The following is a 12976-nucleotide window of genomic DNA, read 5'->3' as shown; positions in this document are numbered from 1 at the left end:
AAACTACTGTCTGAAACAGAATAGACAGAAATGATAAACATAACAAGATAAGGCTTCAGGTGCTGCAGAACGAAGCATGAGAAGCAGCTCAGCACTAGGCCTCCGGGTAATGTGGATGCATGCCTGGATGAACACTAGTTGTTCCTCCCTCAGAACTTGCACAATTTATGTAGGAGTGTAGCGTGGGTAAGTAAACAATGTGTAAGCACTAAGTATCTTGTCTAACCTCGAAGAAGTAGTGACGAGCGGTCAACATCGACACTTAGTATTTGTTAATATACATAATGTGCAAGAATTATAAATAGGCATGAATTACAACAACAATAATTATCATGACCCCAATTTCCCTCTGTAGGATGTCATGATGGCACCTAGTCTCTAAGACTAGGTAAGCCTAACAATTTACGGAATAAATGAATATAAAACTGAACTCAAATCTCAACACATGAAATATAAATAGAAACTGCTATTCAAATAATTACAACTCCCAAGAACCCGGTAGAAATAAGTCACAAGCTTCTAAGAAAAAATACTAAGTGTCTCTATACATCAGAGTCTAAAGAGAATGAGGAAAACAATATAATAAGGATAGAGAGGGACTCCGAGGTCTGCAGACGCTGGCAGATATACCTTGAACTCTCCACGTACGGTCCAGCTCACTGGTATCTGGCCTAGTAGGAAGAACCTGGATCTACACAAAAAGATGTGCAAAAGTATAATATGAGTACACCACAACGGTACCTAGTAAGTGCCAAGCCTAACCTCGGTAGAGTAGGGACGAGGTCAGGGCAGGTCCCTACTGGAATAAAAGGAAATAAGACAGAAAATATAATAATATAATGTAATGACTGAGAAATGAACAACGAGAAATTTACAGCAAGTTAACAGCACTAGGGCTGTGCATAATTTGGTAAATACCGAATTACCATACCGAAATCGAAAATTCTTGGTATTTGGTATTCGATACTTTGGTATTCGGTATGATATTTGGTTTAAGTTTTAAAACATATTGGTATTAGGTATGGTATTTGGTATTTTAAAATGAAATACCGAAATACCGATATCATATTGAAATATATATTATATTACAAAATACACATATTATTAATTATAACATAAATATAAAAATCTAAAATTTTACTTTCCGTTATTCTCTAAGTTCATCAATTAACTCTAAGCAAGTAACAAGACATTTTTAATGATTAAATTTATTCTTTTATGTACAGTTTTCTCTCTCTAGGTTGATATTTGCTAGTTCTGGACAAAACTTTTGTCAACAAATATTTTTAGTTTTGTATTTTTGAGTACTTTAGTTTAGAATATTACAGTCTATGACTCTATGCACAAGTTAGTATTCAAACCGAATAAACCGAAAGGAGAAAAACCAAACCATACCAAATTTAATTAAGTACGGTATTGGTATTGCATTTTAAGAAATCAATTACCGAAAATACCGAACCAAAATATCTAAATATCGTACCGTACCGACCGACGAATACCCCTAAATAGCATAGCAAATAGAGGTAAATAATAGGGGCATTCCCGAGGTATCACCTCATAGTCCCAAATATAAATACACAACAGGGGGATCTCCCGAGCTACCGTCTCGTAGTCCCAAAAGTAAATATGCAATAAGGGGATCTCCCGAGGTAACGCCTCATAGTCCCAAAAGTAAATATGCAACATGGGATCTCCCGAGGTACCGCCTCGTAGTCCCAAAAGTAAATCCACGACAAGGGGATCTCCCGAGGTACCTCCTCGTAATGCCAAAAGTAAATACACAACTCATAACTTATGGAAGAACGAATTTACAGTAAGGAATCATACAGTTAAAGACTGAATACAAGATCACGGAGGCAAGTAATTCAACTAAGCATGTTGCACAAATTTCAAGTAAAGGTTAAGACACGTAGACATGTGATACTAGGCTAAACATGACAGCTACACATGCTAAGACAACTCAGTTAAGGAATTTAAAATAAGACTACTCAGCAAGAACCGAAATTTTCACAATTAGCCTGTGTACGCACTCGTCACCTCGTGTACACGACGCTCACATATCACAAATTGTTACAGCAGTACCAAATCCTAAGGGGATTTTTCCCACACAAGGTTAGACAAGTCGCTTACCTCAAATCTCGCTCAATCAATCAATAAGGATGCCTTTCCCTCGATTTTCCGACTCCGAACGGCCAAAATCTAGCCAAAAGCAATTACACACTATAACTACAACTACAAGAAACTAATTTAAATAATGAAACTACGACTTTAGCAAAGAATTGAAAAATTGCCCCAAAACGTCGACCCGGGCCCACGTCTCAAAATCCGGTAAAAGTCACCAATTACGAACACCCATTCGACCACGAGTCCAACCCTACCAATTTTACCAAAATTCGACACCAAGTCTCCACTCAAATTCGCAAATTAAACTCTCTAAATTCCTAGCCTCAAACTCCCAAATTCTACCTTAAATACACACAAACTAGGTGGGAATCAATGGGGAAACAAGATTATTGATCGAAAATAAGCACAAAAAACTTACCTAAAGAAATCCCTCGAAAATGCTCTCAAAAATCGCCAAGACCCGAGCTCAGAATGTTTAAAATGAAGCAAAATCATGAAACCTTGTATTTAAGTGTTCTGCCCAGCACTTCCACTTCTGCGAAAACTTAGCCGCATCTGCGGCATCGCAGAAGCGACAACATACCCACTTCTGCGGTTTCCCTCACTCCTGCAGTCTCTTCATCCGCTCTTGCGGACTCGCTTCTGCGGGGCTCCAAATCGCTTCTGCGGTCACATTTTTAAAAAGTTCATTATCCAACCCATTTTTTAGTGGATAATATGGGTGGTTAACTGTGTTCTTTTAACCATTTTTCCACCCATATATACAACCACAAGAATCTAATTTAAATAATGGAACTACGACTTTAGCAAAGAATCAAAAAATTGCCCCAAAAAGTCGACCCGAGCCCACATCTCGAAATCGGTAAAAGTCATAAATTTAAAACACCCATTCAACCATGAGTCCAACCCTACCAATTTTACCGAAATCCGACACCAAGTCGCCACTCAAATCTCCAAATCCCTAGCCTCAAACTCCCAAATTCCACCTTAAATACACACAAATTAGGTGGAAATCAATGGGGAAACAAGATTATTGATCAAAAATAAGTACAAGAGACTTACCTCAAGAAATCCCTCGAAAATGCTCTCAAAAATCACCAAGACCCGAGCTCAAAATGTTTAGAATGAAGCAAAATCGCTAAACCTTGTATTTAAGTGTTCTGCCCAGCTATTCCGCTTTTGCAGAAATCTAGTCGCATATGCGGCGTCGCAGAAGCGACAACATACACGCTTCTGCAGTTTTCCTCGCTCTTGCGGTCTCTTCATCCACTCCTACGGACTCGGTTCTGCGGGCCTCCAAGCCCCTTCTGCGGGCCCAACTTCCTTACCAAATTTTGCTTTTGCGGGTGCTCGTCTGCGCAAACTCGTCCGCTTCTACGGATAGGCCTCCCAAGCACTCGTCCGCTTCCGCAGAAGAGACTCCGCTTCTGCAGCCTTCACGATGCACCTGCGACCACAGGCCATTTCCGCCAGCCCCGCATCTGCGCCCAAATGCTCGCTTCTGCGAGCTCGCACCTACGGTCAATCTTTCGTATGTGCGATTACACCAGAACTGGTGCACTTCAGCCATTCTCACGAGTCCAAATTGATCCGTTAACCATCCGAAAATCACTCGAGGCCCCCAGGACCTCCACGAAATATACCAACCAGTCCTGAAATATCATACGAACTTAGTCGAGACTTAAAATCACATCAAACAATGCTAAAAATACGAATTGCGCATCGATTCAAGCCTAATGAACTTTAAAACTTCAAACTTCTACATCCTATGTTGAAACCTATCAAATCAAGTTTGATTAACCTCAAATTTTGCACACAAGTCATAATTGACATTACGGACCTACTCCAACCTCCGGAATCGGAATCCGACCCCGATACCAAAAAGTCTACTCTCGGTCAAACTTCTCAAAAATCATCCAATTTACCAACTTTCGCCAATTTACGCTAAAATGACCTACGGACCTCCAATTCAACATTTGAACACGCTCCTAAGACCAAAATCACTCTAAGGAGCTATTGGAACCGTCAAAACTCTATTCCGGAGTCGACTTTACACAATTCAAACTACGTTAAATTCCTAGAACTTAAACTCTCAATTTAGGGATTATGTGTCCCATTTAACTCCGAAACCAAAAACAAATCCCCCCGGCAAGTCACGTAACCATAAAATGAGATGGAGGAAGCAATAAATAGGGGTTCGGGGCTAATACTCTCAAAACGACCGACTGGGTCGTTACATCCTCCGCCTCTTAAAACAAACGTTTGTCCTCAAACGAGTATAGAGACATACCTGAAGTGGTGAAAAGATGAGGATAACGGCTGCGCATATCATGCTTGGTCTCCCAAGTCGCCTCCTAAACTGGATGACCCCTCTACTACACCTTTACTGAAGCGATGTTCTTTGACCTCAACTTTTGGACCTACCTGTCCAAGATGGCCACTGGCTCCTCAACATAAGATAGATCCTTGTCCAACTGGACTGAGCTGAAGTTTAACATATGAGACGGATCGCCGTGATATTTCCGGAGCATGGAAACATGGAATACTAGATGAACTGCAGAGAGACTAGGTGGTAGTGCAAGTATGTAAGCCACCTCTCCAACCCTCTCAAGAATCTCAAAAGGCCCGATATATCTAGGGCTCAACTTGCCCTTTCTCCCAAACCTCATAACAACCTTCATGGGCGAAACCCGGAGCAAGACCCGCTCCCCAACCATGAATGCAATGTCGCGAACCTTTCGATCCGCATAACTCTTCTTCCTGGACTGGGCTGTACGAAGTCAATCCATAATAAATTTAACCTTTTCCAAAGCATCCTGAACCAGGTCTGTACCCAATAACCTAGCCTCGCCCGACTCTAACCAACCTACTGGAGACCGGCACCGTCTACCATACAAAGCCTCATACGGGGCCATCTGAATGCTCGACTGATAACTGTTGATGTAGGCAAACTCCGCAAGTGGCAAGAACTGATCCCAAGTACCCCCCAAAATCCATGACATACGCACAAAGCATATCCTCCAATATCTGAATAGTGCGCTCGGACTATCCATCTGTCTGAGGGTGAAATATTGTACTCAACTCCACCCGAGTACCCAACTCATGTTGTACGGCTCTCTAGAACTGCGATGTAAACTGCGTATCCCGGACAGAGATGATAGATACTAGTATTCCATGAAGCCTGACAATCTCGCGAATGTAAACCTGAGCTAGCTGCTCCGAGGAGTAAGTAGTAACCACAGGAATAAAATGAGCTAACTTGGTCAATCTATCCACAATCACCCAAACTACATCGAACATCATCTGAGTCCGTGGGAGCCCAACAACGAAATCCATAGTGATCCGCTCCCATTTTCACTCTGGAATCTCTAACTTCTGAAGCAATCCACCCGGTCGCTGATGCTCATACTTCACTTGCTGATAATTTAAGCACCGAGCTACATATTCCACTATGTCCTTCTTCATCTACCTCCACCAATAGTGCTGCCTCAAGTCCTGATACATCTTTACGACACCTGGATGAATGGAGTACCATGAACTGTGAGCCTCCTAGAGAATCAACTCACGCAAACCATCTACATTAGGCACACATAGCTGGCCCTACATCCGTAATACACCGTCAATCCAATAGTGACTTCCTTTGCATCACCGTGTCCTTAAAGACAAGCAGATGGGGGTCATCATATTGACGCTCCCTGATGCGATCATAAAGAGAAGACTGAGAAACCACACAAGCCAAAACTCGACACAGCTCGGAAACATCCAATCTGACAAACTGGTTGGCCAAGGCCTGAACATACAAGGCTAAAGGCCTCTCTACTACTGGTAGATATGCTAAACTGCCCAAACTCTCCGCCTTGCGACTCAAGGCATCGGCCACCACATTGGCCTTCCTGAGATGATAGAGAATGGTGATGTCATAATCCTTAAGCAGCTCCAAACATCTCCGCTGCCGCAAGTTAAGATCCTTCTGTTCAAACAGATGTTGTAGACTCCGGTGATCGGTGAAAACCTCACAAGGAACACCATACAAATAGTGCCGCCAGATCTTCAAGGAATGAACAATAGCTGCTAACTCGAGGTCATGGACAGGATAGTTCTTCTCATGCGCCCTTAGCTGTCTAAACGCGTAGGTAATCACCCTACCATCCTGCATCAATACCACGCCGAGACCAATGCGCAATGCATCACAATATACTGTATAGGACCCCGAACCAGTAGGCAATACCAACACTGGTGTTGTCGGCAAAGCAGTCTTGATCTTTTGAAAGCTCTCCTCACACTCCTCGGTCCATCTGAACGGAGCACCCTTCTGGGTCAATCTGGTCATAGGTGCTACAACAGATGGGAAACCCTCTAGAAATGAACGGTAATACCTCGCCAAGCCTAGAAAACTCTGGATCTCTGTAGCTGAGGACGGTCAAGGCCAGCTTTGCAGTGCTTCATTCTTCTTCGGATCTACCTTGAACCCCTCACTTGATACTACATGACCCAAAAATGCCACTGAGTCTAGCCAGAATTCACATTTAAAACTTTTTGCATACAACTTCTTTTCTCTCAAAGTCTGAAGCACAGTCCTCACGTGCTGCTCATGATCCTCCCGACTCCGGGAGTACACCAGAATTTCGTCAATAAACACAATGATGAAAGAGTCAAGATAAGGTTGTAATACATTGTTCATCAAGTACATGAATGTTGTTGGGGCGTTGGTCAGCCCAAAATACATCACGAGGAACTCGTAATGACCATATCGAGTCCTGAAAGCAATCTTCGGGATATCTGGCTCCCGAATCTTCAACTGATGATAGTCAGAATGCAAGTCAATCTTAGAGAATACTCTAGCACCCTAAAGCTGATCAAATAGGTCATCAATACGTGGTAATGGATACCTGTACTTCACTGTAACCGTGTTCAACTGGCGATAATCAATACACATTGGCATGGAGCCATCCTACTTCTTCACAATCAAGATAGGAGCACCCCAAGGCGACACACTGGGCCGAATAAAGCCCTTATCAAGCAACTCTTGCAACCGTTCCTTTAACTCTTTCAATTCTGCTGGAGCCATATGATAAGGTGGAATAGAAATGGACTGAGTGCCCGGTAACAAATCAATGCCAAAGTCAATATCCCTGTCGAGCGGCATGCCCGAAAGATCTGCCGGAAATACGTCTGGATAATCCTTCACTACCGAAACAGACTCGACGGTAGGAGTATCAACACTAACATCCCTCACATAGGCCAGATACGCATCACACCCCTTCTTAACCATTTGCTGAGCTTTAAGAAATTAGACAACCCTGCTAGGAACATGATCTAAGGTACCTCTCCACTCTAGTCACGGTAGACCTGGCATAGCCAACCTCACTGCCTTGGCGTGACAATCAAGGATAGCGTGATAGGGCGACAACCAGTTCATGCCTAAAAAATATTGAAATCCACCATACTGAGCAATAATAAATCGGCTCTGGTCTCATAACTACTAAGAACAATCAAACACGACCGATACACATGGTCAACAATAATAGAATCACGCATTGGTGTAGACACATAGACATGTGAACTCAGAGAATCACGGGATACGCCCAAATACGGAGCAAAATAATATGACACATAGGAATAAGTGGAGCCTGGATCAAATAATACTGATGCATCTTTATGACAGACTAGAACAATACCTATGATGACAAAATCGGATGCAACTGCCTCCATCCTAGATGGAAGGGCATAATATCTGGCCTGGTCTCTCCCTCTAGGGCGACCTCTACCTGTCTGACCTCCACCTCTAGTTGGTTGTGCAGGTGGAGTGGTAGTTGGTGCTGCAATCATAGCTTGAGGACTCTATGGAGCATGCGGTGTCTGAGAAATTTGTGGAGGTGTATCCCTCCTAAATATGGGACAATCGCTCACCATATGGCGAGTGTCACCACACTTAAAACAAGCTCTTGAAGGACGTGGTTGTTGTGGCTATCTTGGGCCTGATCGGCTAGACTGACCGTTGGAAACAACCTATACAGGAGGTACACTAGACACTGGCGATGCATAATAGGGATCCTGGGCCTAGGAGTAGCCGGAGCAATGCTGGCGGCTGGAAGTGCTGAATGAATAGGGCGACCCATATAACCCCTGGCCTAACGAGCTGCAGCTGGGGAACGAGTACCACTATAAGTGCCAGACTCTCAAGACCTCTTGGCCTCTCTCTCCCAAGTCAGCATACCCTCCAACCTCCTATCAATCACTACCTGTTGGTACACAATATCCATCTCCAACTCTCGGGCCATGCTAAGTCTGATACTGGGGTTGAGCCTCTCAATAAATCGACGAACCCACTCTAAAACAGTAGCAACCAAGGCAGCTGCATGCCTAGCTAAATTACTAAATTGGACCGCATACTCTGACACGGTCATAGAATCCTGGCGCAACTGCTCAAACTCTGCGCGCCATGCATTTCTGACTCTGGGGAACATACTCCCTCAAGAACATATCTGAGAACTGAGTCCAAGTGAGTGAAGCTACCTCGGCCGGACTACCCAACTCATAAGCTCGCCACCACTGATACGTTGCTCCTCTAAGCTGGAACATAGCGAAAAAAACTCCACTAGTCTCCGCAACACCCATAGTATGGAGGATACGGTGGCACTCCTCAAGAAAACCATGGGCATCCTCTAACACTAAGACATTGAAAGTAGGAGGGTGGTACTTCATGTACCTCTCGAGCCTGAATTGCTCCACCTAAGAAACACTGCCCTAACCTCGGGTTGAATTGGAGCTACCGGTTGCATTTGTACGACCTATGGAACCCGGTCGACCTGGACCCGCTGCTCTAGGTTACCGGCGATGGGAGTCTGTGCTCCTCCCCCGGCCTGAGATGTGGCAGGAGCAAGTTGTATTATTCCTGCATGAGCCAAGGTGCTGAACATGCTCAGAAACTGGGCTAGAGTCTCGTGGAGGGCTGGTGCAGTAATAGGCATCTAAAGTGCCTGCCCTCCAACTGGAGCTACTGGTGGCTCCTCTGTAGAAGCTCGTGCGGGTGTTCTGGCTGCACCACGTGGACGTCCTCGACCTCTTCCCCGGCCCCGGCCTCTCACAGATCTAGCAGGGGGCGCGGGTGTCTAATCGCCCGATCCAGTTGTACGTGTCTTCACCATCTGTGAGAGAATAGATAGACAGAAATTTAGAATTCGAGGTCAAAATCTTGCACGATAAGAAATCAAAGAAGTGAAGCTTTTCCTAATAGTTCCATAGCCTCCCGAATATAAGTACAGACATCTCCGTACCAATCCACGAGACTCTACTAAACCTGCTTGTGACTCATAACACCTATGAACCTAGAGCTCTGATACCAACTTGTCACGACCCCAATTTCCCTCCGTAGGATATCGTGATGACACCTAGTCTCTAAAACTAGGTAATCCTAACAATTTGGAATAACTGAATATAAAACTAAACTCAAATCTAAATAGATGAAATATAAATAGAAACTGCAATTCAAATAATTACAACTCCCAAAAACCCAGTAGAACTAAGTCACAAGCTTCTAAGAGAAAATACTAAGTGTCTCTATACATCAGAGTCTAAAGATAATGAGGAAAATAACATAATAAGGATAGAGGGGGACTCCGAGGTCTGCGGACGCTCGTAGATATACCTTGAAGTCTCCACGTACGATCCAACTCACTGGTATCTGGCCTGGTAGGAAGAACCTGGATCTGCACAAAAGAATGTGTAGAAATGTAGTATGAGTACACCACAATAGTACCCAGTAAGTGCCAAGCCTAACCTCGATAGAGTAGGGACGAGGTCAAGTCAGGGCCCTACTCGAATAAAAGAAAATGACATAGAAAATATAATAATACAATGTAATGACTGAGAAATGAACAACGAGAAATTTACAGCAAGCTAACAGCACAACAAATAGAGGTAAACAACAGGGGCGCTCCCGCGGTATTACCTCGTAATCCCAAATATAAATACACAACAGGGGGATCTCCCGAGGTACCGCCTCGTATTCCCAAAAGTAAATATGCAACAGGGGATCTCTTGAGGTACCCCCTCGTAGTCCCAAAAGTAAATACACGACAGGGGGATCTCCCGAGGTACCGCCTCGTAGTCCCAAAAATAAATACACAACTTATAACCCATGGAACAATGAATTTACAGCAAGGAATCATACAGTTAAAGACTGAATACAAGATCACGGAGGTAAGGAATTCAACTAAGCATGTTGCACAAATTTAAAGTAAAAGTTAAGACACGTAGACATGCGATACTAGGCTAAACATGACAGCTACACATGCTAAGGCAACTCAGTTAAGGAATTTAAAAAAAGACTACTCAAAAAGAGCCGAAATTTCCATAATTAGCCCATGTACGCACTTGTCACCTCGCGTACACGGTTCTCACATATCACAAATTGTCACAACAAAACCAAATCCTAAGGGGATTTCCCCCACACAAGGTTAGACAAGTCACTTACCTCAAATCTCGCTCAGTCAATCGATAAGGATGCCTTTCCCTCGATTTTCTGACTCCGAACGGCTAAAATCTAGCCAAAAGCAATTACACACTATAACTACAACTACAAGAAACTAATTTAAATAATGAACTACGACTTTAGCAAAGAATTGAAAAATCGCCCCAAAACATCGACCCGGGCCCACGTCTCAAAATTCGGTAAAAGTCACCAATTACGAACACCCATTCGACCACGAGTCCAACCCTACCAATTTTACCAAAATTCGACACCAAGTCTCCACTCAAATCCGCAAATTAAACTCTCCAAATCCCTAGCCTCAAACTCCCAAATTCTACCTTAAATACACACAAACTAGGTCGGAATCAATGGGGAAACAAGATTATTGAGCGAAAATGAGCATAAAAAACTTACCTCAAGAAATCCCTCGAAAATGCTCTCAAAAATCGCAAAGACCCGAGCTCAAAATGTTTAAAATGAAGCAAAATCGTGAAACCTTGTATTTAAGTGTTCTGCCCAGCACTTCCACTTCTGCGGAAACATAGCCGCATATGCGGCGTCGCAGAAGCGACAACATACCCACTTCTGCGGTTTCCTTTGCTCCTGCGGTCTCTTCATCTCCTCTTGCGGACTCGCTTCTGCGGGACTCCAAATCGCTTCTGCGGTCCCAGCTTCCTTGCCAAATTCCGCTTCTGCGGGTGCGCGTCTGCGCAAACTCATCCGCTTCTGCGGACAGGCCTTCCAAGCACTCGTACGCTTCTGCGATCACTCTTTCGCAGAAGCGACTCCGCTTCCGCGACCTTCACCCCGCACCTGCAACCATAGTAATTTCCTCCAGCCCCGCTTCTGCGAGCTCGCACCTGCGGTCAATCTTGCGCAGGTGCGATTACTCCAGAACTGGTGCACTTCAGCCATTCTCACAAGTCCAAATTGATAAGTTAACCATCCGAAAACTACCCGAGGCCCCCGAGACCTCGACCAAATATTCCAACCAGTCCTAAAACATCATACGAACTTAGTCGACCCTTTAAATCATATCAAACAATGCTAAAAACATGAATTGCGCATCGATTCAAGCCTAATGAACTTTAAAGCATCAAACTTCTACATCTGATGCTGAAACCTATCAAATCAAGTTCGATTGACCTCAAATTTTGTACACAAGTCATAATTGACATTACGGACCTACTCCAACTTCCGGAATTAGAATCCGACCCCGATAGCAAAAAGTCTACTCTTGGTAAATCTTCCCAAAAATCATCCAATTTACCAATTTTCGCGAATTGACGCTAGAATGACCTATGGGCCTCCAATTCAACATCTGAACACGCTCCTAAGACCAAAATCGCTCTATGGAGCTATTGGAACCGTCAAAACTCCATTCCGGAGTCGTCTTTACACAATTCAAACTATGGTAAATTCGTAGAACTTAAACTCCCAATTTAGGGATTATATGTCCCATTTCACTCCGAAACCAAAAATAAATCCCCCCGGCAAGTCACGTAACCACAAAATAAGATGGAGGAAGCAATAAACAGGGGTTCGGGGCTAATACTCTCAAAATGACCGGCCGGGTTGTTACATCCTCCCCCCTCTTAAAACAAACGTTTATCCTCGAACGAGTATAGAGACATACCTGAAGTGGTGTAAAGATGAGGATAACGGTTCTCCAAAACCATGATGTAAACTGCGTACCCCGGTAAGAGATGATAGATACCGGTATTCCATGAAGCCTGACAATATCGCGAATGTAAAACTGAGCCAGCTGCTCCGAGGAATAAGTAGTAACCACATGAATAAAATGAGCTGACTTGGTCAATCTATCCAAAATCACCCAAACTGCATCAAACTTCATCTGAGTCAGTGGGAACCCAACAACGAAATCCATAGTGATCCACTCCCATTTCCACTCTGGAATCTCTAACTTCTGAAGTAATCTACCCGATCGATGATGCTCCTACTTCACCTGCTGACAATTTAAGTACCGAGCTACATATTCCACAATGTCCTTCTTCATCCGCCTCTACCAATAATGTTGCCTCAAGTCCTGATACATCTTTACGGCACCTGGATGAATGTAGTACCATGAACTGTGTGTCACGACCCAACTGGAGGGTCATGACTAGCACCCGGGCCATACTTGCCGAGCACCAACGTACATTTTATCTAACCTTCCTTATTATCTTTAAGGGCCGACAAGATCAATATAAATAGTAGACATGGATCATGAACATCTAACAATGAAAGATAATGTCATGAACATACATAACATAGGACGACAAGACTGTCAAGAAACTATATATAAGGTACGAGCTATCATGATGCCATGAAAGACTATACAACAAAAATCAGCCGAAAAGGCATTCTAAACCATACATA

The sequence above is a fragment of the Nicotiana tabacum genome, chromosome 14 (assembly GCF_000715075.1).
Source record: "Nicotiana tabacum cultivar K326 chromosome 14, ASM71507v2, whole genome shotgun sequence".
Lineage (NCBI taxonomy): Eukaryota > Viridiplantae > Streptophyta > Magnoliopsida > Solanales > Solanaceae > Nicotiana > Nicotiana tabacum.
Note: the sequence above shows the minus strand (reverse complement) of the source record.